This window comes from Doryrhamphus excisus, linkage group LG8 (assembly GCF_037039965.1).
Source record: "Doryrhamphus excisus strain RoL-2023G ecotype Guam linkage group LG8, RoL_Dexc_Guam_v1.1, whole genome shotgun sequence".
NCBI lineage: Eukaryota > Metazoa > Chordata > Actinopteri > Syngnathiformes > Syngnathidae > Doryrhamphus > Doryrhamphus excisus.
Genome location: NC_136364.1, coordinates 12,182,578 through 12,205,871, shown reverse-complemented (window position 1 = coordinate 12,205,871; position 23,294 = coordinate 12,182,578). Strand labels below are relative to the sequence as shown.

Here is a 23,294-nt window from a genome sequence, read left to right as displayed (position 1 = left end):
ACCCCAAACCCCTGTCCTGTTCCCCAACTGCCCCAGACAAGGATGGGCTCTAGTTAAGGCTTCAGCCACCTCTTCACACTGATAATCTTTGGGATACTTTGTGTATTTCATTATTTCTTGAGCCAGTCCATCAAGAATTTGTCCTTTAAGTTTTGGTCCTGGGTAGAAATATGCGCCATCTCTCTCAAACTCATCATTTTTCAACTGCAACTCCAACTCAGCCTCATATGAAAACTTTGGGACCACAAAAATCTTAGGCCAGCAGGAGCACTTGGAGAGCTGTACTTGAGGTGATGAATGTGGTGTTGATGTGTGGACTGTATCATCACTGCTGGATGAAGCCAATGAAGTGGTTTGGGGTAGCAGGGAGTCGGGAGATGTTTCAGGAGGTGAGGTTGGGTGTGGATTCAACTGCCCTGGGTCCACTGGATACAGCATAATGGTAGGTTCTTCAGGCAGCATGGTTGTCGTGCATATTACCTTCACTGTGCCTTTATCTTGAACATCTGACATATCTGTTAGGTTCATGAAAGCATTGAAGTCAGAATCCATATACTGGAGGCGGAAATCTTCTGCCAGCTGAAAAAATGTCTTTAACGTTGTTTGGAGCTCTTCCACAGTTGCTGGAAGTCCAGACACCAGGGGTAGTCTTCTTGAGTCGGAGTCATCACCGAAGATGATTCGCAGAACAGCAGGACATGTCATTTTCAAACACTTCTTACTCTGTGAAAAAAACAAACAAATGTGTTTTAGATAAAAAAAAATATATGTTGTAATTTTAGCACATCTATCACTGCAAATAAGCTAGGACTACCTCCTTTCACTTGTATAGTGCTTTTCCACCTCCAAGGCTCTTTGATACTGTTAGCACATTTACCTACTGATGCATCAGGAGCAAACGGGGGTTTAATATCTTGCCCAAAGGATATTTAGAGACATGGGAGGATGGAGGATCAAACCCACAACCTTCAGGTTGAGAGACAACCACTCTACCTCCTGAGCCATGTTGCCTCCTACAGTCAACATTAGGGCTACTCCTAGACTATAATACTAAATGAGGATGAAAAAAGCAGCATTATAAGTTGATCAGTGGCTGATTATTAAAAATGGTACTAACCTCTGACAATGATTAATCTTTTCAATATCAACATCCGCAAACCCCCAACCATATACTCAACAAGGGGATCAGGTCAGCCTCTCCAGTGCTTGATGAAGATAGCTTACTCCAAGGGCAATCGGTGTAGGGACATGGATATCGATAACTACCTCGAAGATGCCCATGCACCTGCCTAAAATGTTTCAACACCAAGTACCTGGTATCCGCTTCCAAACTGCACTCTTTGCAAGTCCACATTTATGAACCTATAAAACAAAAACAACAAATCACACACAGTAAATTAATAGTGTAGATAAATTAAAAAACTATATACCTAAATACTTACAAACTGTGAGAGGCTGCAAAAAGAGAGCTTGGTAACACAGCAAACCATATTGAACATTGAGCATCCATATTGAAAATAGGACAATGAAATAGTGACGTGCAGTACTAAATCCAGGTCAAAAACATTTTGCACCATCAGATTTTACTGAAATTTCATCTGCAGATAGATATTGACGTCAATTTATATCCTACACACTTTTTATCTTGTCCTGAAGCTCTGATTCATTAGTTTCAAAGGCTTAATGTAATGGACTTAATATTCAAAGTATTCTTTTCAGATTATGTGGTCCAACACACAGTATATTTTAAATTGAAGCTTTACCAAACGAACATCTATATATCTTTTCCTGTGAAAGAAATGCATTTTTACCGATGTCCCCTGCACGGACTCGCTTGCATTGTCAGATTTTAGCATCGCTACACACTTGTCGGCTCAGGCTAAATATGCCTGGGCAAGTTCACAGCAAGCCTGTAAGCAATGACATGCACACGACATGCATGAATGAATGCACATAGTCTTCTTAGCGGACTAGATCCGCTAATAACAAAAACATGTCCACCGTACACGAAACTGCAACGCCATGTTGTTTGAATATACACAATACGTCAGTCTATAAGCGCGCCCACAGGCCCTGCCGTAGCTTGTCGCCGTGGCGTGAAAGCGAGAGCAAAGTACTTGCAGCAAAGTAGCAATGCTAGTGTTAAAATGAAGGGATAACTGCCTTTTATTAAAGTTATTGGACAACGAACTTCGCTTCGAAATTAAATAATGGTTGAATACGTTTGTAAAGCGAACCAAAAGAAGCAAGCATGCACACAGTATAGTCAGAACAATGGCGGTGGCAACTCTAACTTACTGTCCTGCTCAACAACTAACCTCCAGAACATTTCACAATACTAAAATATACTTACCCAAAACACAATGTTGTTTTCCCTGATCCAACGACGCTGACTTTGTAAAATTGCTGAGTCCCAAAATGGCGGACGCGGGTGCTCGCACAAGTAGGGAGAGAATGGCCAAGGTGTTTAGGGGCGTGGTCTTGCCCCGACACAATATTATGGTGTTACAGGTCCAAATGAGATTCTCTTCAGTCACACTTCTTAATTTTTATTGAATTTTATTTGAGGTAATACATTTTCACTGGACTAACAATATAATAATGTGTTACCTCTAAGAAGGGCTTGAGTCTGTTCTTTTGTGTGACCCATTGTTTTTGTGTTACAGGTCCAAATGAGATTTACTCCAGTCAGACTTATTAATTTTTTTTTAGTTTTTACTGTAGGTAATATATTTTCACTGGACTAATAATATAAAAATGTGTTACCTTTAAGATGGGCTTGAGTCGTTTTTTTGAGTGTGTGGGATAAACAAATCAATCATGTTTGCAATGCAATTTCCAAGCACCTTGCATGCTTCATCTGAATGCTTCTCCTCCAGCACCGGCAGAGCAAGTGTCGGAAAATGCAAGTTAGAAGCATGCCAAGATTGATCTGTGAGATTAAAAATCTGTCTCCAGCTTCCAGGAACCAGTGGGCTAAGGGATCTAGGGTTATACCACACCACAGAAGCAAGCAAATTAGCTGATTTGTCTTTGATTTAAAACGCAAATTGAATGCCTCCTTATGTATTGATTTCTCTTCCTCCTTGGGATTATTGACAGACTGATGAGGAGCTTGGGATGCTGCCTGGTAGGAAGTACCGACTTGACTGGCAAATAGACCGAAGAGGCTAACTTTGGTTTTGGAATCCGTTCTATCCAGTGTTACTACTACTGCTCTTTCCTTGATGAAGTGGTCTGATGTGAGCCATATGTTGGTGGAGCAATAGCATAAATCAGCCAGCGCTTTGCATCATACCGTATGACAGGCGGAGGCAGCTGCTGTAGGGATGCTAACAATCTAATCATCACTCAAAGAAAGGGAACAATTTGCTAATAAAGGACTTGGCGTATCTCATAAAAGTGAGTAGTGAGGTGGCAAAACGGATGGCTAAATGGTAAAGAACATCCAGTCCGTTAAGGGTCACACTCATTGGACGTTTTATAGAGGTGACAAAGGAACTCAAATTAGTTAGAAAGAACTAGAAAGAAAGTGAGTAATCAGTGTATAAACTGTACACTTATATAGATTTACTCTCCATAAAAAAAAGAGTTACTGGTGTCTAAATATGTGCAAACAAGGCAGTACACCTAATTTTGGCCAAATTCTGTCTGAAGTATTAACATTTATTGTGAGCATAATTGTTATTTTGTACTTGGGTATGGAATTCACCAGCGATGCACAGGTTGGTGTTGGAATCTACTTCCTCTACTTCAGGTGATGGATGTTAATCCTATGTCACAACCGGACAAATTATTTGTTTGGCTGACACACAAAGACGAACCAAGTATCATCAAGTCACACGTACAAAAAACTTGTGTTTTTTTGTACATAGTGGTGGTGGTTCCTTCGATTGTTAGCGACATTGGTTTTAGACCTTGCACTCCATCTTTCATCCGCTTGAGGATTCGCCAAATCGGCTCAATTGGGTTCAGGTCTGAAGGAGACATACTATAGTTGTGTCCCTTGAGAAGATATACTGGCATAAAAATGGCTGCTGTGTACTCACATTGTCGGATACTGTATATTTAAGAAGACTCCGAACCAGGAATCGCATGACTTCAACTGTGATATTGCATAGAGAAATTGAGTTAGTGTATATCACTGAATTGTATTAAGTAGTGATACTGGCTGATTTTGTCCTTCAACAAATCCGTTTTTCATTTGTCTGCTAAATGACTGAAGGATGCTTCTTTGTCCCCCGAGGATCTCTCAGGCAGGCTGCAGAGCCCGCAAGGTCAAACGTGTCATTGCATTTATTATTCGCACTGAGCGTATCACTTTATTTCAATTTATAGGCATGAAATGATCTATTATGGAGAGGGGACTAATGTCTCGCAAAGACAATTATGTACCGGTGAGGGCTAAAAAGTGGAAATATATCAAAATGAACATCACTACAGCATGTTTATCTATAATGAATTTCATTCTCAAGTGGAAAGATTCTTTTTGGATGGTGGTAACAGGGTTTAAACAGGTAATTCATGAGATGGTAAAGCAAATCCTTTGAGGGGGGGGGGGGGTATTGGTCACAGACTTTTTTTCCACCCAAAGCTGGAGACTATTCTAAAGCTCAGCCAATTTTCCAGAGCAACTATGTGCTGAGGCGTGACCAATGCGGCCGCCAGTGAAGCATGATCATTTCTTTGACAAGTCCTACCAAGAAAGAATGACAAGAAATGAAAAATTCAGCACAAAGGAAGGACATCCCTATTGGGTATTACAGAGCATGTGACACATGCACATCTGGCTATGTAGGGCTGTTTTTTTCCTTTTAATAAAGATCATAGGAGGAAATGTCAGAGCAGTGACAATATTATTTCATGTTTAAAACGCTATTAGGCATAACACTCAAGATTGCCGAGAGATTGAAATCAAACCTTAAACAAATAACTTGCATCTGTTAAGGACCACGATAGCGGACTCATACTACACACTATACTTGTCGTCCTATATGATAATGGTCATGGTTTTAGTTGTTTTGGACATGCTTTGCATTCAATAGGCCCGAAAAAGAGATGAAGAAATGTAATCCTTATTAATCCACGTCTCAGCTATAATGCAGTGATGAAAAAATAAGCATGGAAAAATAAACCCATGAAAAATTATGTTAAATAAAGAGATTTAAGATACATTAATATTTATATATTTATTTATTTTAAAAAATTATATTTAAAGTACATCAGTCAAAAAGCAGGATATTATTAAAAATTTTATAATAATGATCGTTAAATAATTGCAGTAATGTGTATTGATCCTGAAAGCTAAAAGTATGTTACCAACTTACAACATCTTTCACTGATACTAGTATCATCTTTTAAAAAAAAAAAAAAGCTGACTATCTCAACCCAATCCACTGAGGCAGACGACCACCACACACTGAATCTTGGTTGTGTTCATTGTTTTTCCTTGCCTCCATCGCCAAAGTGACAAGATTAAATTATACCCAAAGTAGTCAAAGTTAGTACAAAATCTTCCTGTAATTCTAAAAGTACACGTAATGATGTCATAGTATCTGAACCTAATCACGCTCTTACACAAACAAAGTACTTTTTAGTTTAGTTTTGTAGGCAATATACTTCAGGCGCAACCTGAACTGTTGTATTTGTCATCAGGGGTAATATGTGAACAGTGCCATTCCCATGATGATCACTAGAACAAGACTAGAAAACTAAAAGGAAATTGAAAAAGCACAAAAGCACAAAGGTAACACTGTTGAATCGTGTCAACTTTCTTACAAAAAACACACATCTCCACTTCAGTCCGTACCTTTCGCACTCAGAACAGGTTTCATTTATCAACAAAGCTCGAAATAGATCTCTGCGGATCACTCCTGTTTGATGAAAGAACAAACAGGTTTCATTCTTGCTGGCCATTTGAGGCAAATCACTACAACTTCAGCTAAAGGCCTTGCAGGTCCTTTTCTCACGTCCGCCTTCATTCTATGCCTCTTACCTCTCTGAAGACGTTATTCATGGTGTTCTTAATTTGTTCTGATGGGCTCTCGCCTCGTGCACAACCAATCGCAGCTTGCTTCCGAGTAAGTCATGATGAGAGAAGTTTGGTATGAAACTAAACATTATGCTGGAGGAAAAAGGCACGCTAGTCTCCCGAGCAGGCATCTGGATAGCCTGACCACCATGCACACTTTCCAATCACACAGGTAATGGATATGATGATAGAGGTGTGGGGGTCTCATATGTCAATCATGTGTGAATCAGGTAAAATGTTGCATGCACCTTATGGAAGTGACTGAGCTGATGCAAACACTCCAGAGAGGTGGACTGATAAAACACAATCAAACACAGCTACCAATCCCGGCATCCTCTGGGATGCCTTGCAGATACTCTAAATAGAAATTGCCTTCAACCTCCAGTGACAAAAATAGTTGGCAATTTCCATTTATTCAAATGTGTAAGCCTTAGAATGCAATTTATTTCAGAAGCGCGCCTTTTTCTGAGATCTCTGTGTTCTCTAAAACAGATATATGGGAAGGAGGATAGAATAAGATTTTTTTTTTTCCAAATATCACTTGAAATGTGAAGGAACATGGCTCATAAAGCCTGATTGTCAAAAAGTCCACAAAACATGAAAAATAGTTATTGTATTTTTGAGACATCATCATCTTAAAAATATACAGTAAAAGGCAAAGCAATTAAGGCGCCAACGTGTACCAGACAAGGAAAAAACAAAAGAAAGCCAATTAACAAGGCGGTGGACGATGGACCAATTACCAAGAACTGATATCGCTACTAAATTTAAAAAGCTGTTGGGTGACCTGAAGGTAGTAAAGTACTGAGCCGTCCCCAGATCTGACACGTTTTGAGTACTGTGTAGTCATTGAGTTTTACTGCACACTTCACTTTGATAAGTAACAACCACAAAAAGACGTAGCCACCAATCACCATAAACAGGCTCACCCTAATGCTGGCAATATGAATGCTCATGCTCCGGTTGTACGAGAATCGAATGGTACACAGTCATGTGCCACAATCCTGGAACACCCCCACCCCACAGGACACTGCAAGGGACATGACAATAACATCCATGCACCTTCCAGTAACCTTGAAAGGGTATAGAGCTGGATCAGTCTTCCTCACCCAGGACGGAATCCACATTGCACCTCCGAGAGCATTCTAAAGTTCACTTTCCCAGGGAATGGGATCTGCCTGTGGTTGTAACACACCCTCTGGTCAAACTTCTGGACCACACCGATCTGTACCTGACTTCCAACGCAATGTTGAAGACACGTGTCGAGGGGGAATTCAATCCAGAACTCATCCAGACCAGGATCTTTGGCCCTGATTGGCCCAGCTGTCTTCACCCTGGACTGGTAGCCAGCCAATCACAGGGCACATATAGACAAACAACCATTCACACTCACATTCATACCTATGGACAATTTGGAGTCACCAATTAACCTAGCATGTTTTTGGAATGTGGGAGGAAACCGGAGTACCTGGAGAAAACCCACGCATGCCACAGGGAGAACATGTAAACTCCACACAGAGATGGCCGAGGGTGGGATTGAACTCCGGTCTCCTCGCAGTGAGGTCTGCACGCTAAGCACTCTTTGAGTACCACCCTTATCACCCTTTAGTACCCTAGTACTCCACTTAATAGTATTAAGGATCTCAAAATATTCCTCACGCTGCCAGATTATATATTCAGTCGAGGTCAGCAGACCTCCATCCTCTCTCCGAGGTTTCAGATGGTTTCCTAGAATCTCTCGGTTTGGTATCTACCCCAGTTTTATTGTCATGGTTCAGTTCATGTTCGATGCAGACCAACATGCGAAACAAATAACTGCTTGAATGGAAACAGTTTGAATGATTTTTTTAAAATGAAACACAAAAAACAGCAAACAGGTCACGTAATTCTCCTATAAATAAAATGATCAAATAGGCTAAGCTGCTCCATATTTATGTATGCTGTAGTTGACACTTTTTATTCATGACAGTGTACACCTCTATTGCACCGAATGAAACATCCGATTATGACTAAAATTGTCCAAGACTTATGCCAATAAACAGGAAAAACTATACTTAAATCTACAATTTCTGGTTGGTAGTACAACAGTCATGACTGCTTATATTTTACTTAAAAATACACACAATCATGTTGTAGGGCAGACAATGCCATCACACAATGGCTTTCCGCGGACATGATGATGTTGTGCATTAAACCGGAGGTGCTATGTGCTCCAGCACCAGTGTTTACTTATACCAATGAAATACAGCTCGTGACACATTCTCGCATTTAATGAGCTTGGACACCAAAGTGCATTTTCGTAGGAAACAAATTACAAGCTAGCATGCAGCTGTCACTTTGTTTTAGTCGGGTGGGCCACCCACTAAATATCAAGCAGCTCGTTACTGTGTCGAGAGCCATAGCTGCTGTACATGAAATAAATAGATTTAATGTAGTGCAGATAATTCTGGTCTCCATTGGGTATTTATGTTGCGTTCAAGGATGTGTAAAGGTTTTGATACGGCAGCGTGTGCCGTGGAGATACCCATACAGTAATCACTGACAGTATGCAGTTATTGGAGATGTCATTTTATGGTGTGCTCCTCTCTAAAATGTTGAAAGTCAGTTTTGTGAGTGTACCCTGATAGGATAAGGTTAAACACATTTATTTATTTATTTATTTTTTTGCACATGACATGCCTGGTGGGGGCGGTTGCCATTTATGCATGACTGAACCGGTCCGCTCCATGTAGAGTCAGCTGCTACGCTGTAGGTGGATAACAGGGGGCTCCATCTGACGACTCTCACACAAGTGTTTATTAAAGAAGCTAAACAAGGGAATTAAGTGAATTAAAAAGACAAAATAAAAAAAAGTGGCTTCTGCAGTCTTTGATCCTGTTCCAAGTCTGTGAGTGCTTTGCTGCAAAGACAACTTTTGGTTGTGACATATTGTAGATACGACTGGATGATTTGCTAGCTAAATGAATTTGTTGGGTTGATTCCAGCTGCTGCACATTCTCTCGCTCTCCATCTGTAGTTCTAATTATCTGCTTCCCCCCCCAATGCACTTTATGTGCATGAGTGCATCAACTGCTTCAATGTTCAAGGTGAAGGTGACTCTACAGGTCATGAGCAGTTGGGAACATCTCTTGTTGTGGAGGTGTTTCTCTAAAATGTTGTGTCCTAACCTGAAGGTTGCTGGTTCAATTCTCCACCCAGGAAAGTCCATATCATTGTTTACCATTACTGCAACTGCACTCGCCCCCAAACTTCATATAAACAACAGACGGAATCTAAACACAACAAACAATTCATTTCCTACCGCTTATGCTCACGAGGGTCGCAGGGGTGCTGGAGTCTATACCAACTGTCTTCGGGAGAGAGGCGGGGTACACCCAGGACTGGTGGCCAGCCAATCACAGGGCACATATAGACAAACAACCATTCACACCCACATTCATACCTACGGACAATTTGGAGTCATCAATTATGTTTACACATAGTATAAACAATGTGCTAAACATAGCACATTGTCAAAGTGGCAACTTCATGTACTGTGTGTACTGTATGGCTGTGATAGTTCCACAAATAAAGTGACTAATAACACATTCAGCACCAGCCTCACATCATGCAACACACGGTTGCCTTGACAACATGGTAAAAATGAGACAAACAACACCAACCTGCCATTTTCAGCAGCAGAATAAGTAGTCCCCCCCTAACAGTTTTCATTGTTTGCAGAGTGACAGCTCCCAAATTGGTTATTGGATAATAGGCTGCCATCATGAAGGCGCATTGTTCTCGTCAAATGTCCTACAAGTAATCCCATCAAAGCAATCAAGATATTTTCTAATAAGGTGATTTTTTTAAAGAGATAGCGCTAGATAATCAGCCTTTGCAGAAGGAAAAGTCAGGGGTCGAAGACTAAAAAAAGGAGAAACGCGTCAAGACTGATTTTTTTTAATGGAAGGAGGGTGAGAGAGCGAGAGAGAGAGAGAGAGGGCGGCAACTGCCTGTAATGCTTGTGGCACTCGCATTGAGGAAGAGAGGTGGATGCACTTCTCTCATCTGCATTAGCACCGCAATGTCAGCAAGGACTACATCACTGACTGTATGAAAGAAGCTTCGCATCGCTCATGCAAGAAACTATTTGACAGCCTCGGCTATGCAGTCCATTTATTTTCTGTTGATGGCTGACACAAACACAAGGGTGTTATTCTTCTGGCAATGCAACCGAGATATATTTTCATGATAATATACTAATCATTTCATCACATCTGATATAAGAGACTGATTTGGATGGTAGAGTTTTCTTTGGCAGGAGCCAATCACAAGCTTGAGCTTGTCAACCCATTGGAAATCACAGAAGATCATATAGAACAGTATAACAACATAACAGTTTGACTCAAGATGTCATCTTAATGAGACAAACACTAAATTCACCACACAGCAACTTAACATGGCAAAAGTATATCTCAGAAATTAACATGTACCAATACAAATTTTAAGTAAAAAAATAAAAATATATACTTTTTCCGAGAAGGCATTGTCTCTCAGCAACACATTTAGGCGCTGCAATGATGTCAGCCTCCCTCTGGGCTCCTCTTGGTCCCTCTGGTATACGCAGCATCTACTCTTTGTTGCTTGATGAGCAATGAACTGCTCTTCTGGCAGTAATATGGGTAGATGCTGAAATAGCTGTTTGTTATTTTAAACTCGTATTGGTACATGACATGTATAATTCCTGTAGGTACTTTTGAAATGTTAAGTTGCTGTGTGATGAGTTTAATGCTGTTCGTAAGATGAAAGCTTGAGTAAGCCTGTTACAGTGAGTAATGGCCTCCTGCAATTTTCAATGGTTTGATTTTTTTCATTGCTTCTGTCAAACAAAAAGCTGCTAAGTCCTCACCGACTCATGTGCACCACAATAGGTCATTTTATGATGTGCTGCTTATACACCTGTGCAGCCAATACTCCAGAATTATGGTCTGGAGAATTAAAAATGTGTGGGGATGAACAGAGTTTTGCAAGATTACAGTTGGTCTCAACTTAAAGACCCTGTTCTGCATAAATGGCGCCATAGAAGGATGTTTTTTTCACAATTCCCGAGACAATGACAGACACCCCCGGCCTTGTTGTGTTGAAAGACATTGTCATGTTCTGTCTAAAAGACACAGGGAAATAAAAGCCTGATCTGTGAGGACTCTGTGCGAACTCTGTTCCTGCAGTATTGCGGTAGTATCTTTGCTACAAATTCAGCAGAAGGTAAAAATTTGCTATGCCACTCACTTTCAGCCCTCTTATAAACCTATGGCCATCACAGTGTTTTGTTCGACTAAAACTACTACTACTAACTAATAATGAATTACAAATTAAATATTTTCTTTTTCATATAAAACAATCTAGGTTAAAATAAAAATGTTCACAGGACATGGCACACAAAAAACAAAAGCAAAACAAACAAAAACAACGAATAAACATAGACAACCCTTGGTCAATGGAGAGAAAGAGGGAGTCAAAATGAAGGCTCAAGGGCCAATACCAGCTGTTATAAATAGCTGCCCTTCCTGGCATTTTCTATACCTTCCAGCAGTTCCATTCCTAATAATAGCAAATATACACACATACACACATGCCTAAGGGCCACTGCAAACATTGCGCAGAGAGCAAGAGGGAGACACACACAGCAACATGCCTGGAGGGTAGTTGGCGCTAGGTTATGGTAATTCTTATGGAAGACAAGCTTCCTCCTCAGGACACGCCGCTCACTTCACCGAGTCCCTTAGCCATGTTTAATGAGCTCCAACAGACAGGAATGGAGTACATGGTGTGGAGGCGCCGGGCAAAAAGATGGCATGGTGATATATTGCACGCTTGTCCACACAGCAAACAAGAATCCTTTCCGGACATGATAGAAAAAGCTCCTTGTTGAACGCAAGTCACCGAAGGGAGGATTTGAGAGGAAAGCATCTGGCAATTAATTCTCTTCTAATTGCTGGGCTGAATAATTAGAGTGGAACGTCTGCGGTCAACACAATGTAGTCGATTGTCAATAACTGTCATGCAAGTGTTAATAAGGTAACCAGTGTAAAATAATCACAGTGGAAGAGTGTCCTTCCGCAGGAATACAAGTTACAAAAAACATCAAAAGATTGGTCGAGTTAAGCCTACCATGCTTGCTGAAATGAGGTTTGGCATGATGTTGACTTTAGGGTAAGGGTGTCCAAAGTACAACCTGGATGCCTTTTTTTTTTTTATTGGCCCCCCTAGCACTAAATAATAATATACCAATTAAACAACACAACTACTAGAAACAACAGTAATGATCAATACAAAGAAGAAAAAAGCAAGAAAAGCTTTGAGTGTTGATACTCCTTTCTCTTTGAGCTTTTCCCCTTCAGGGGTCCCCACAGCAAATCAATCTCCTCCATCCAACCCTGTCTTCTGCACCAGTCTCTCTCACACCAACTACCCTCATGCCCTCCTTCACTACATCCATAAACATCCTCTTTGGTCCTCCTCTACGCCTCCTACCTGGCAGCATCCTTCTACCAATATATTCACTATCTCTCTTCTGGACATGTCCCAACCATCTCAATCTGGCCTCTCTGACTTTATCTCCAAGGCCTCTAACATGTAATGTCACTCTGATGTACTCCTTCCTGATCCTATCCATCCTGGTCACTCCCAATGAGAACCTCAGTATCCACATCTCTGCCAAGAAGCTGTATTATACAGCATATAACTTATTAGCATATCTTGGATTGGTTTTAGCCTTTGTAGGTAATTTTAAACATGAAAATTCCTTCCTTTCCTCTAAATCTGCGATGTCAGGGCCTCACTTAGCACTTGTGCAACTGTTGTACTGTCCATGCTGAGTACTGTATTTTCCGGACTAGTCACTCCCAAGTTTAAGTCACACTAGCCAAAAAATGCAAAATGAAGAAAAAAAAACAAATAGTCAAACTGAATTACAAGTCACATTTTCAGTAGCACAGGTGTGATAGAAGGAGCATATAGTGGCACACAAGCCAGAGCGCCCTCTTGTGGCTGTCAGTGTGGGGGAGGGGGACCCACTGTATACTGTACAAATCGCACCAGAGTATAAGTTGCAGGACCAGTCAAACCATGAAAAAAGTGTGATTTATAATCTGCAAAATACAGCAATTTACATGCCAACTAGATTAGCCTTTTTATAAAATTGAAAATGGCCCCCCACATCCTTTAACTTTTTAATATGCGGCCGTCATTGTTCTGTAATTACAGTACACCAATATGAAAGTGTGACCACTATCGCAGATCAAGTCTCTGCAAGGAAGGGAAACATCCAATAAATGATGGATGATTGTGGCCACAATGGTGCAATAGCACGTAGAACTTTTGAATTCATTAAATACTTCCCTTACTTAGGATAAGCCCTTTGCTTGCCAGAGTCATTATACTTGCAGATCACTGGCATCGTGCATGTGGAAACCCATTCCAGGAGATTTTTACATATCTGGCTGCTGTGGCGGAATATCTTCTGTCACTTGCTGTTTGGAATGAATAGTGTGTGGGTTTTTTTTGTCCTGGGGAAAATATCAGAACATGATAAACATGAGAGCTGTGCTTGAAGAGGACCAATGTTTTCTGGCCTGACCTGAGTGATGCTCCTTGAACTGAGAGGTTTTTTTTCCCCCTGTGATTCAGCGAGCAAAATTACTCAAAATGTGACAGAAGAAAAAAAAATGATGAGAAGTTCTGCCAGTGCAAAAAATGGGAGGTACTCAGACAAATGGGCTTCTCAGATGCAAGTGGGTTCGGGGGGTGGGGGGCATCATTCAAGCACAACAGATGAGTTTGGGGAACGCAATTGAAGACAAATACCGCCAGTGATACGGTTTCTAATTTCCTGTTTGCCTCGCCAATGGGAAAAGCCATTTCAAAAGAAAACATTGTGAAGGAGTAATTTGGATGCAAAGTGAAACAGAGTGTTTACAAGTGGGACACCCTTTTCCTTTGCAAAGCCTCTCCAACATGGAGCGCTATTGCATGACTGGATGTGACAACAACAGCAGGAGGGCTTGTTATGTCATTGTGGCATCATGTAGCAACAATACTGTAAAAGTATAGCCTTTATATTCTCATATTACCAACATGCTGTCTCCTGAGACCTGCAGAAAAATTACAACTACGTCTTGAGTTTTACACAAAAAGGTAGTTAGCAATGGAAAGATGCTTTACGGCAGTTATTCAACTGGCAGCCAGCGGGCCCAATAGCCTCACCACATAGACGACATTCGTGGAAAAAGTTTATAACATGTACTATGTAACACTGGATGGAACACTCTTTAGGCTAATAGAACATGCTTTTTACTTCTTGAAGACAAGTTTAAAAGGCAATATTTGTCTATATGTGCCCTGTGATTGGCTGGCCACCAGTCCAGGGTGTACCCCGCCTCTCGCCCGAAGACAGCTGGGATAGGCTCCAGCACCCCCCGCGACCCTCGTGAGGATAAGCGGTAGAAAATGAATGAATGAATGATCCACAAACAAGCAGAGTGAAGGTGGCTGCAGGGAAAGCCTGTTAAAGCATCACATAATTAGGAAACTCAGATTTTGGTGATGTCCATGGGTTGAAAAATGGCTGTAATATTTCACAGAAAAAGGACATAAATTGCTGAAACTCTAACAGAGTTTGGTTTGTAACCAAGGGTGAAGCAACCCGGATGAGAATTTACCAGTCAATCTACGGTCCTACCCTCACGAGCTTTGGGTAGTGACTGAAAGGACAAGATTGTGGGTACCATCCCCTCTGAGATACGGTGAGAAACACCATTTCTGGGAGAAACTTCCAGTACAGCCGCTGCTCCTTTGCATTGGGAGGAGTGAGATGAGGTGGCTTGGGCATTTGACCAGAAGTCCTGAGATGGCCCGGAGAGTAGAAGGCCAAGGGGGAGACCCAGGACATGTTGGAAAGACCATGTCTGGGAATGCCTAGGGATCCGCTGGCAGGAGCTGGACTCTGGACACTGGACAAAGTGATCAGGGAGAGGGAAGCCTGGGATTTTCTGCGTCGAATAAACAGTAGAAGATGTTTGGATGGATGGATGGAACACTCCCTTAGAATATCAATAGTTAATCTGCAAAGATCTAAATCGCAAGTGCCCATGTCATAATTCAGTAAATAATTATATATATGTAATTGGATATTTGAAAGGCCAAGTATGAGAATATTGAATAGTGGCCGTGTCAAACTTCATAATAGAAAAGGGGTCAAGTGGCAAAGTCATCTTGATTCACGCGTTGAAAGCCATTACTCGCATATCATTTCTCCCCTTGCTAAGATGCGGTCAGTCACCAGAGCCACACTAATGACCGAGTTCAGCTCCGGAACAAATATGAGAAGTGTTTCAGGCTTCCAAATATAGATACACTAAAGATTGTAACACAGGACCTTGAAACTAATTAAAGCCTGTCGCCTGGACGATGTGTGGTGCCACGAGAGCTTCCGAGTGAGACACTTTCCCCTCAATATGCCGCGAGGGAGGGTTAGTCACGCCGTGCATCATCAAGCACTTTGTGCCAGACACAATAACTCGTGTCCATCTAGGATTTTGTTTGACATCTGAGGGAGGAAGTCGGGTTAAGAGACATTGCAAAGTAAAGCAAATCTCCTTAAAGGCTGCTTGGCTTTCTTGTTGGCTCAGATGCTGGCTAAAGGGGGCTGATGTTTAAAAATAACACTTGTGACCCATATTTGCCTCAAAAATAACTCCTCTATAAGACCCGAAAACAGGAACACAGGAGTTAGAAATCAAATCTGATTTGCATTTCAGTCACACTCCCTGATGCCAGCAGCGTTATTTAAGAAAAAGGAAGACTTGGTATCAGATATTGTTTTAATTAGCTCATTGTGGTCTGTGATTTATGCTGCCATTATGAAACTACTTTCATCATACTATGAATCTAAACTGTTTGTGTCATTTAATTCTTGATTTTTTTTTAAGTCCCACGCTTCACCTTTGTCAGACTAAGCTGTTCTACCTGAGAAGATCTTCATTAGAGACCAGATGTAGCCTTTGTCACCAGAACAGTATGCGATCACCACCCTGTCATTTCCTGTAATTACACCCAATACCATTAAACTGCTAATGAATGTCATACACAGACATTCATTTACGATAAGTACATACCTGTGTGGAAAAAAATCCTGACAGGTGAGGAATTGAAACACTGCATGCTAATTAATGCAGATCCCAATCCATATCACAATCTCTGCTCTAATGAGGAGCCGATGGCCTTCCCCTGCAGCGTTGCCTTGGATAAGCAAGCATACTGTATGCATGACGCCACGTTTACCACGGTCTGCTACTTCACGTCTTCATGGATGGATTTTTATATATTTTTTTTTACAGTCACTGCAGGTCAGGCAACAAAATGGGGCTAGAAACAGACTAGATTCGAATGGTGAATGCCAAGAACTAACGCGGAAAAATGAGCGAACACATCAAGTTTGGGTGCAAACGGTACCTGAAATATTAAATAATAAATATATATTGAAAAATAATCGGATATTTCGATTTATTTTATATGTGATATTATTACACAATGACATAATTGGTACCATAGTAACTGTCAATATAGTGATATACATATATAGCACATCATGACTGGTTCAAGACTCTTCATCCTTGTATTTAGCAAACATCAACTGCTTGTATTGTTTCTTGAATTAGCTCATCGTTGTGCATTGTTTGAGGTCCTTACTCAATCCATTCCATGGTTTGATTCCACATACTGAAATGCTATGGCTTTTTAACGTTGTCCGAGCATACAAGTGTTTCAAATTTAGTTCTTCCATGAGATATTTCTCCTCTCTTGTAAAGAAGTGTTGGATGACATTTTTAGGCAATTGGTTATTTTTAGCTTTTATAGTTATTGCCCCATATATCCGCACAATAAGTTAGATATGGTAGAAGCATAGAGCAGCCTCAATCGCAACTCTTGTGAGCTAATCTCCTCCGTTAGTTGCTGCACCATCAGTCGGTTGGGATTGCTTTCAGCGGAATTCGGCGGTGGATCTTGAATGGCTTTCTCCGTGTTTAGAATTGTGTCCGGAGTGCTTCGGCCCGAGCTACATGAGCGCACAGGTAGACCTCGATCCGAAGTATTTGGACTGGTAGGTTCACTAGTTTGTCCGTGGGGTGAACCCTTCCCCTTTGATCGAGGCATTGCGGTTGCGAGCCAACGCCGTGTGTCAACACAGTCCATCTGTTTGCTCGTCCGCTTGCCTTTACGACCATCTTTGATATTTAATGTTGGCTGTTATATTGAATATTGTCTCTCACCACTTGATGTTCCCACAAAGGTTCCGAGATGTTATGGAGGTCAGTCTAGGAGCAGCCTCGCTTGTTTTGAAAGTTGTCATGGGGTTCTCAGCAGAGTAATTAGAGGTGCTGACACGAGTAATGGTTGTGAAGTTTCCCAACAAAAACTCTGGTAGCAAAGTCGGAGTTCCTGCTGTGCATGTCCTTCCTTGACAACAGGAACCAAACATGTTTTTGGAATGTGGGAGAAAACTGGGAAACAAACTTAAGTTTTTTTTATTTAGTCCTTTTTAATGTTTTTAATTTTACTTTTAAATTACCTGGGCAGTTTTTATGTTTCATCATTACGTTGACACAAAAGCTTGTGGAAGCTTCTCTTATGATACACAAAGTGAACAAATTGAGGTACGTATGTACCAAACCATGATTATGGTGTACCGTTACATTCCTCCGCCAACAAACGTGATGCATGTCCTCTGTGATAGTGTAGCATGTTCAGTGTGTTGATTCCTTGTGAGTTGCTGCATCTAATATGAACAGAATTGTGACAAATGTGTGTGCATGGCAGTGTCAATGTGGTGATACTGTGGATGATAAATGAAAAAGCACATACGGTATTTCACATGCAAGTGAATGCAGAGATTTCTTACAAGCAGTCACCGAAAAAAAGAGACAGATGAAAAAAAAACACAACAAAGCCACAAAACCCCCCGCAGGGGCAATATATGCCGCCTGTCATGAGACGCTTTCGGATACCTGAACGAATTGCTGAGAAGCATGAGCCGTATCTTCACTTTGCAGTACCCCCAACCACATGCCGAGCCAAACTTAAGAGATTTCAGTAAGCGGGTCACTTGCTAATGAGAGCTTCCGGCCTCGGACACTCATATCAAAAAAAGCCTTGCAGGGTGGATATGAAATCAAAAGGTAAACAAAATAGAGGAGTTTGGAAAAAGGAAAACTACATTCACACTGTAATATGTTTTACTGCATAGAAACACACCTAATGTTAAATTAATACCTCTTTGATGGTGTCATATCAATTGTTAATGAGTTATGTATGTGTGTAGGAGCAATATTCATGTATTGACGCCATTGGTTTCCATGTAACAACGCTGCTCGGTTTGACAACATGCTGTACATGTAAACTCAGCTCATGCACAATGTAGTCCCCATACACTCGCCACCAGCTTTGAACAGGCTGCCTATTGTATATTAATGTTCTTTGATATGCAAGTATTCCGCACAACAATCTTGTGCATGCGAGTGCCAAGTCAGGAAAAGGTCATATTCTTATTACACATTCAAACATAATGGTGAGACATGATGGCGTAATGCAGGATGCGAGGCATATAAATGTAAATCTTTGCTGTTTACCGCTGGCTTTTGTTGACTATACTACTTTACTCTGATTGGTTTATCTGAGGGAGTCACCTGTGTTTAGAAATATTAAAATGTGATCTTCGAGGTAGAACATGTGGACTAAACATGAACTGTGTACTTCAAACTGTCAATGGACATTTTATGTTCCTCCTTTTCACAATTAACAATGCTTCACAACAATATGGAATGCCCATATCCGAACTGCAAACTGAGCTTCCTGCGTCCTTCAGTGCCTCCTTCCTTCACATACTATATACTCTTAAACCGCCTCCGCCCCGCCTCCCTGATGGCATACAACGTATCAAACCATAACAACCCCTCACCATGCTCGGTTTACACTCCACTGAGCCGATGTCATCACTCTTGCATATCTTGCCAGGTAGAATTGGCCTCCTTTTCTCCTTCCTGTTGTTCGACCGCTAAAAATAAAGCTCCCCTTTTGTGGAACCGCCACAAGGCTCCGGTCTGGTCCCTCCACAGGGCTTAGAACTTCACTTCCCGACAAACAGAATCCACTTTCAGGACTACACACTGGCTGGTTGCTAGTTGGTCACGTGCAGGTGTACAAACATGTCAGACGACGCACTGTTGATTTCGTGAGTTTATCTGTGGTGTACTGGTGAGAGGAAAATACAAGCTTGCATGACAACATCTCGTTACTTTTTCTCAGGCAGGACATGGGTTCCCAACAGGGATAGAACTATGAACAGATGCGCCTCAACATCAACACTGAACTCTTAAGGTAGGTTTGTTTTTATCATTAATGTAGACTTCGCATTAATTTTTTTTCTACCGCAGTACTTAATGAAGTAGCTGGTAGTTGGAAGAAACCTGGATATACTTTAGTTAAAGGTTGCATGATATTCTGGGGCTACAAGAGTGCTGCAGGTACTGGGGAGCTGCGGTTCATTATGGGAAACGAACAGCAATGAATGGCAAACGATGCTAAGTGACATTCAGAGGATAATGCTAACCTCAATTTATTTGTCTTAACTGTAAAATTTACTGTACATACAATATGCTGTGGGTACTTGTGGCCCTATTAACTTCAACTTTGTAAGATTGCTATGCATCATTAAAATCACCTCCAAAAACAAAATTGAATTTTACCATTTTTTACTGATTAAGACCCAGAATGCACAAGAATAAAGTTCCTGTTTTACTTTTCAGGCAACCTTCTCAACATATTTTGCAATGAAGTAAAAATGCAGAAAAATGCAACAAACGTGGTGAACCATGAAAGCATAAACAAATAAAATCATGTTGCTGGTTCATAGGTTAAAGCAAGTGTGCCCATGACCCAGATCACAAGCTACCGGTCGATCGTAATGGTAGCTTGGGTCCATGGCAGAAACATCATTTTGTAGATGTCATATGACATCAATCACCTGAAATTAAGCTCCGTTCCTGATTCACTGTTCCCTGCGGCAAAGATTAAGTGGTGAATCGACATCTCAAGCTACACATGATGCAACTTTCATCTTCATTATGCTGATTAAAGATAAACTAACTTAGAGGTAAGATCCCTATACTGCGTACACTACCGCTCAAAAGTTTGGGATCACTTGGAAATTTTTTTGGCCAGTCTGAGATATGGCTTTTTCTTGGCAATCTTGCCATAAGTCAGAAGTCCTGAAGTCGCTGCTTGACTGTTGATATTGACACTGGTGTTTGATGGGTACTATTTAGTGCAGCTGCCAGGTGACGAAGATATTTGTCTTCTTGCACAGTTGTGCATCATTTTTCTGTCCTTGTTAGACCCGGTTTATGCTGCTCTCTGAAGGGAGTAGTTAACAGCATGGTAAGAGATTTTAGTTTTGTTTTAGTTTAGATTTTTAGATGGCTTTTCTAATAATCTATTAGCCTTATAAAATGATGAACTTGGATTAGCAGCCATACTAGGAGATTGATGCAGAGGACCACAGTTGTTGATAGTAGGCCTCTATGCAAAAATGTAGCTCGTGCTTTGAAAATCATCTGATTAATTTTAATTGTTTGACATGGATAAAAATGCTTGTGAAATGGAAAAAAATGTTTGTGAAATGCATGAAAATGTGTTTTTTTAGACCTTAAAGTTGAAAAATACATTTGCAAGTGATCCCAAACTTTTGAGCGGTAGTGTATAACAAAAGTTGTCCATTCCTAGTAGCGGCTACTTATGTAGCAAAAAGTGAATTGTTTGATGACTTTGCGAAGCATCCTGAACTCACTGGCCACAACATTAGGTACACTTGTGCATTCTAATGACGTCCCAGCAAATTAATCATATTTGCATTGTCTACTGTCCATCGATGGAGTATGGATGAAGCAGCAAAGGAACAGGGGTGCTTGCTTGGATCGCTTGTTATGATTGTTAAATGGGACCTAAAGCCGGGAGGAACTTAAAAGTATAAGACAATGCTGTGTTTGGGACTCGTCAATAATGTATAGCCAGGCCGCTTCCTCCTGCAGTGCACGAGTTGTCTTGTCTGAAAGTGCTGAATGATGCAGCAGCGCGGCTGGATTAGTCAGTTCAATTTAAGAAAAGGTCATAATGCTCAGTCTGTGGAACTATGACTTTAGGACGAAAATTTGATTAAGTGTGCCCTCTCCATGTTGGCACGCTGCTGACATTCAAAGAACTGCCCTTAAAACATTTTTGTCATCTCAGCATAACTCCTAATACAGAAGCAGAAGAATCTCCATAAATACAATAAATGCCTGTACTATTGGACAAAGATTAGCATCTATCACTCCCCACACAAAGCAGTTTTTATCTGCAAAATCTTGTGGAACAATATATTCATTCTTGACTGATTCAAAAACAGATTTTTCTTCATGTGTTTAAGGTTGCATCATTTCATTGTCAGACAAAGCCACAATGCAGGTGGCCACCTACCTTGATTAGCGGTCAAGGAGGAAAGTAAATGATTGTTTCATCACAGATGGGATACTGCATACACAGATGGATACTTCTAACCGGGCAGGCAGATAATGTCCTCGGGCACTGCAAGGAAAACACTTGGAGAATATAAAGTGACTACGACATACTCCAGGTTAATTTATTTCAGAAATGCTGATTCTCGAAGCAGGAGTCCTGCATCCAAACACTGTAATGGTAAACCGGTTGCTGTAATCAAAATCTCACTCTTCATGATTACAGGTAATTGTGAGCTATTTGCATACACACAAGCTGATGCTATCTACACACCTACTCGACGGCAGGTAGTAATTTGGTGTCGCTGCTAAAATTACATTGCTAAAACAAGGTACATTTCTGAAACTTTAAGGTACTTCAAGTGTTCTCCTGTTAAATACTGTAATTTGCTGCTGGATTCATCTATCATAGTATTAGTCTTACCAACCCATTAAAGGGTGTCTGAACTAGCTTTAGCTTTAGCATAGTTGTAGAATTGTTAGGCAGAAATCCGATCCTGAGAGCTCTTCCTGTTTTCTTCAGGTCACATGTCCATTCTATCCACCAATAATCCGTTGCCACACCGGTTCTTTCCTGCTGCTAACTAGCTTAATAGGTTAGTGTGACAAAGTGAATTAATTAGAACTCATCACTTGTCCCTTATTATATTATTATATTCATGATTTCATTGTTTATTGAAATTTACGTCATTTATAATAGTACTGGCTCAATTCATTTATTAGGAACAGGTGTAGAGAATTCATCTTACCTGTGGACATTTACCAATGGAGTCACCTGCAGGAATGTTTGGGGAGGAGCCGCCAAGGGGTCACTGAGTTTTATTGGTTTGGTGATGTCATCATCAGACCATACCATGTACTGGGGATGAGGGAGGGGTGGTAGGTTTCATGAGGATTTAATCTTGGGTTAGGGGAGGGAAATATGTTTATGCGTGAATGTTTTATGAAGAGTTGTAGCAGCATTGGGGTCACATAAAATGACATTGTTGAAATCCAGTTTGTGAAGAGTTAAATTATTAGATGTGTTTGGAAGACCAACCTATGGGCTATAGTGGGACATTCTGGGCAGATTGAGAAATCTATTAAGGAGTTGCTGGGGCTTCTTTGAGGAGGGCAGAGTGATGTGTGGCTGGGTTTTTTGGGGGGGGCGGGTGATTCAAGTAATATTTTGACACTATCAATTCAATTTTTATGGTTTTAGTGTTTTTCATAAGTTTGAATTTTACTTGGTTGATAAATGTGTGAAGCCTGGGTGAACTGTAAGTCTGCCTCCTTAAATTTTTTCGGCCTTCAGACACCACATTACAACAGTAAGCTGATTACTTTTAGCTTTAGCTTTAGCTACTGGACACATATCATTAAATCATCCAATATAGACATACGTAATTGTATATGTCATAGATTGCTTAGCCATCTGTTGCTACCTCTGTAACTGTGCTAGCCACACAAGCTAATCAGTTACAGCATGTACCTGGCAGCCATTTTGACTATTGAACACAATATTGTCAGATGGATTGTTCTATGTGAATTAAGTGAGGAAACATGGCTTCCACAGCATGGCTTTTTTTTTGTATCTTAGCCTCTCTCTCTTTTGCTGCCGAATCACCTGTAGCTTTTGGAAACTGGACATAAGTAAGTAAATCATCGAATTCACGTGTATATATGTGATGTTTGTT

The 23,294-nt window shown here is 40.8% G+C and overlaps 1 protein-coding gene and 1 long non-coding RNA gene across 3 annotated transcripts in view; both read right to left on the bottom strand.

Moving 5' to 3' along the window:
* Window positions 1-22,404, bottom strand: part of clmpb (CXADR like membrane protein b) — a 122,471-nt gene extending 100,067 nt beyond the window's left edge. Inside the window, exons 1-2 of one of the 2 annotated variants that reach the window (XM_058079245.2) lie at window positions 22,368-22,404; window positions 21,581-21,688 (exon numbers count right to left, since the gene is read on the bottom strand). The gene's annotated coding sequence lies outside the window, so the exon portion shown is untranslated. The remainder of the gene's footprint in view (window positions 1-21,580; window positions 21,689-22,367) is intronic. The other variant, XM_058079244.2, reaches the window with a different exon arrangement.
* Window positions 17-2,417, bottom strand: LOC144899627 (uncharacterized). The gene is made up of 3 exons (XR_013627914.1): window positions 2,354-2,417; window positions 1,314-1,362; window positions 17-723 (listed from the first exon to the last, which is right to left on the bottom strand). It is a non-coding gene; the product is annotated as an uncharacterized LOC144899627 (long non-coding RNA).
* Window positions 22,405-23,294: the final 890 nt, after the last annotated feature.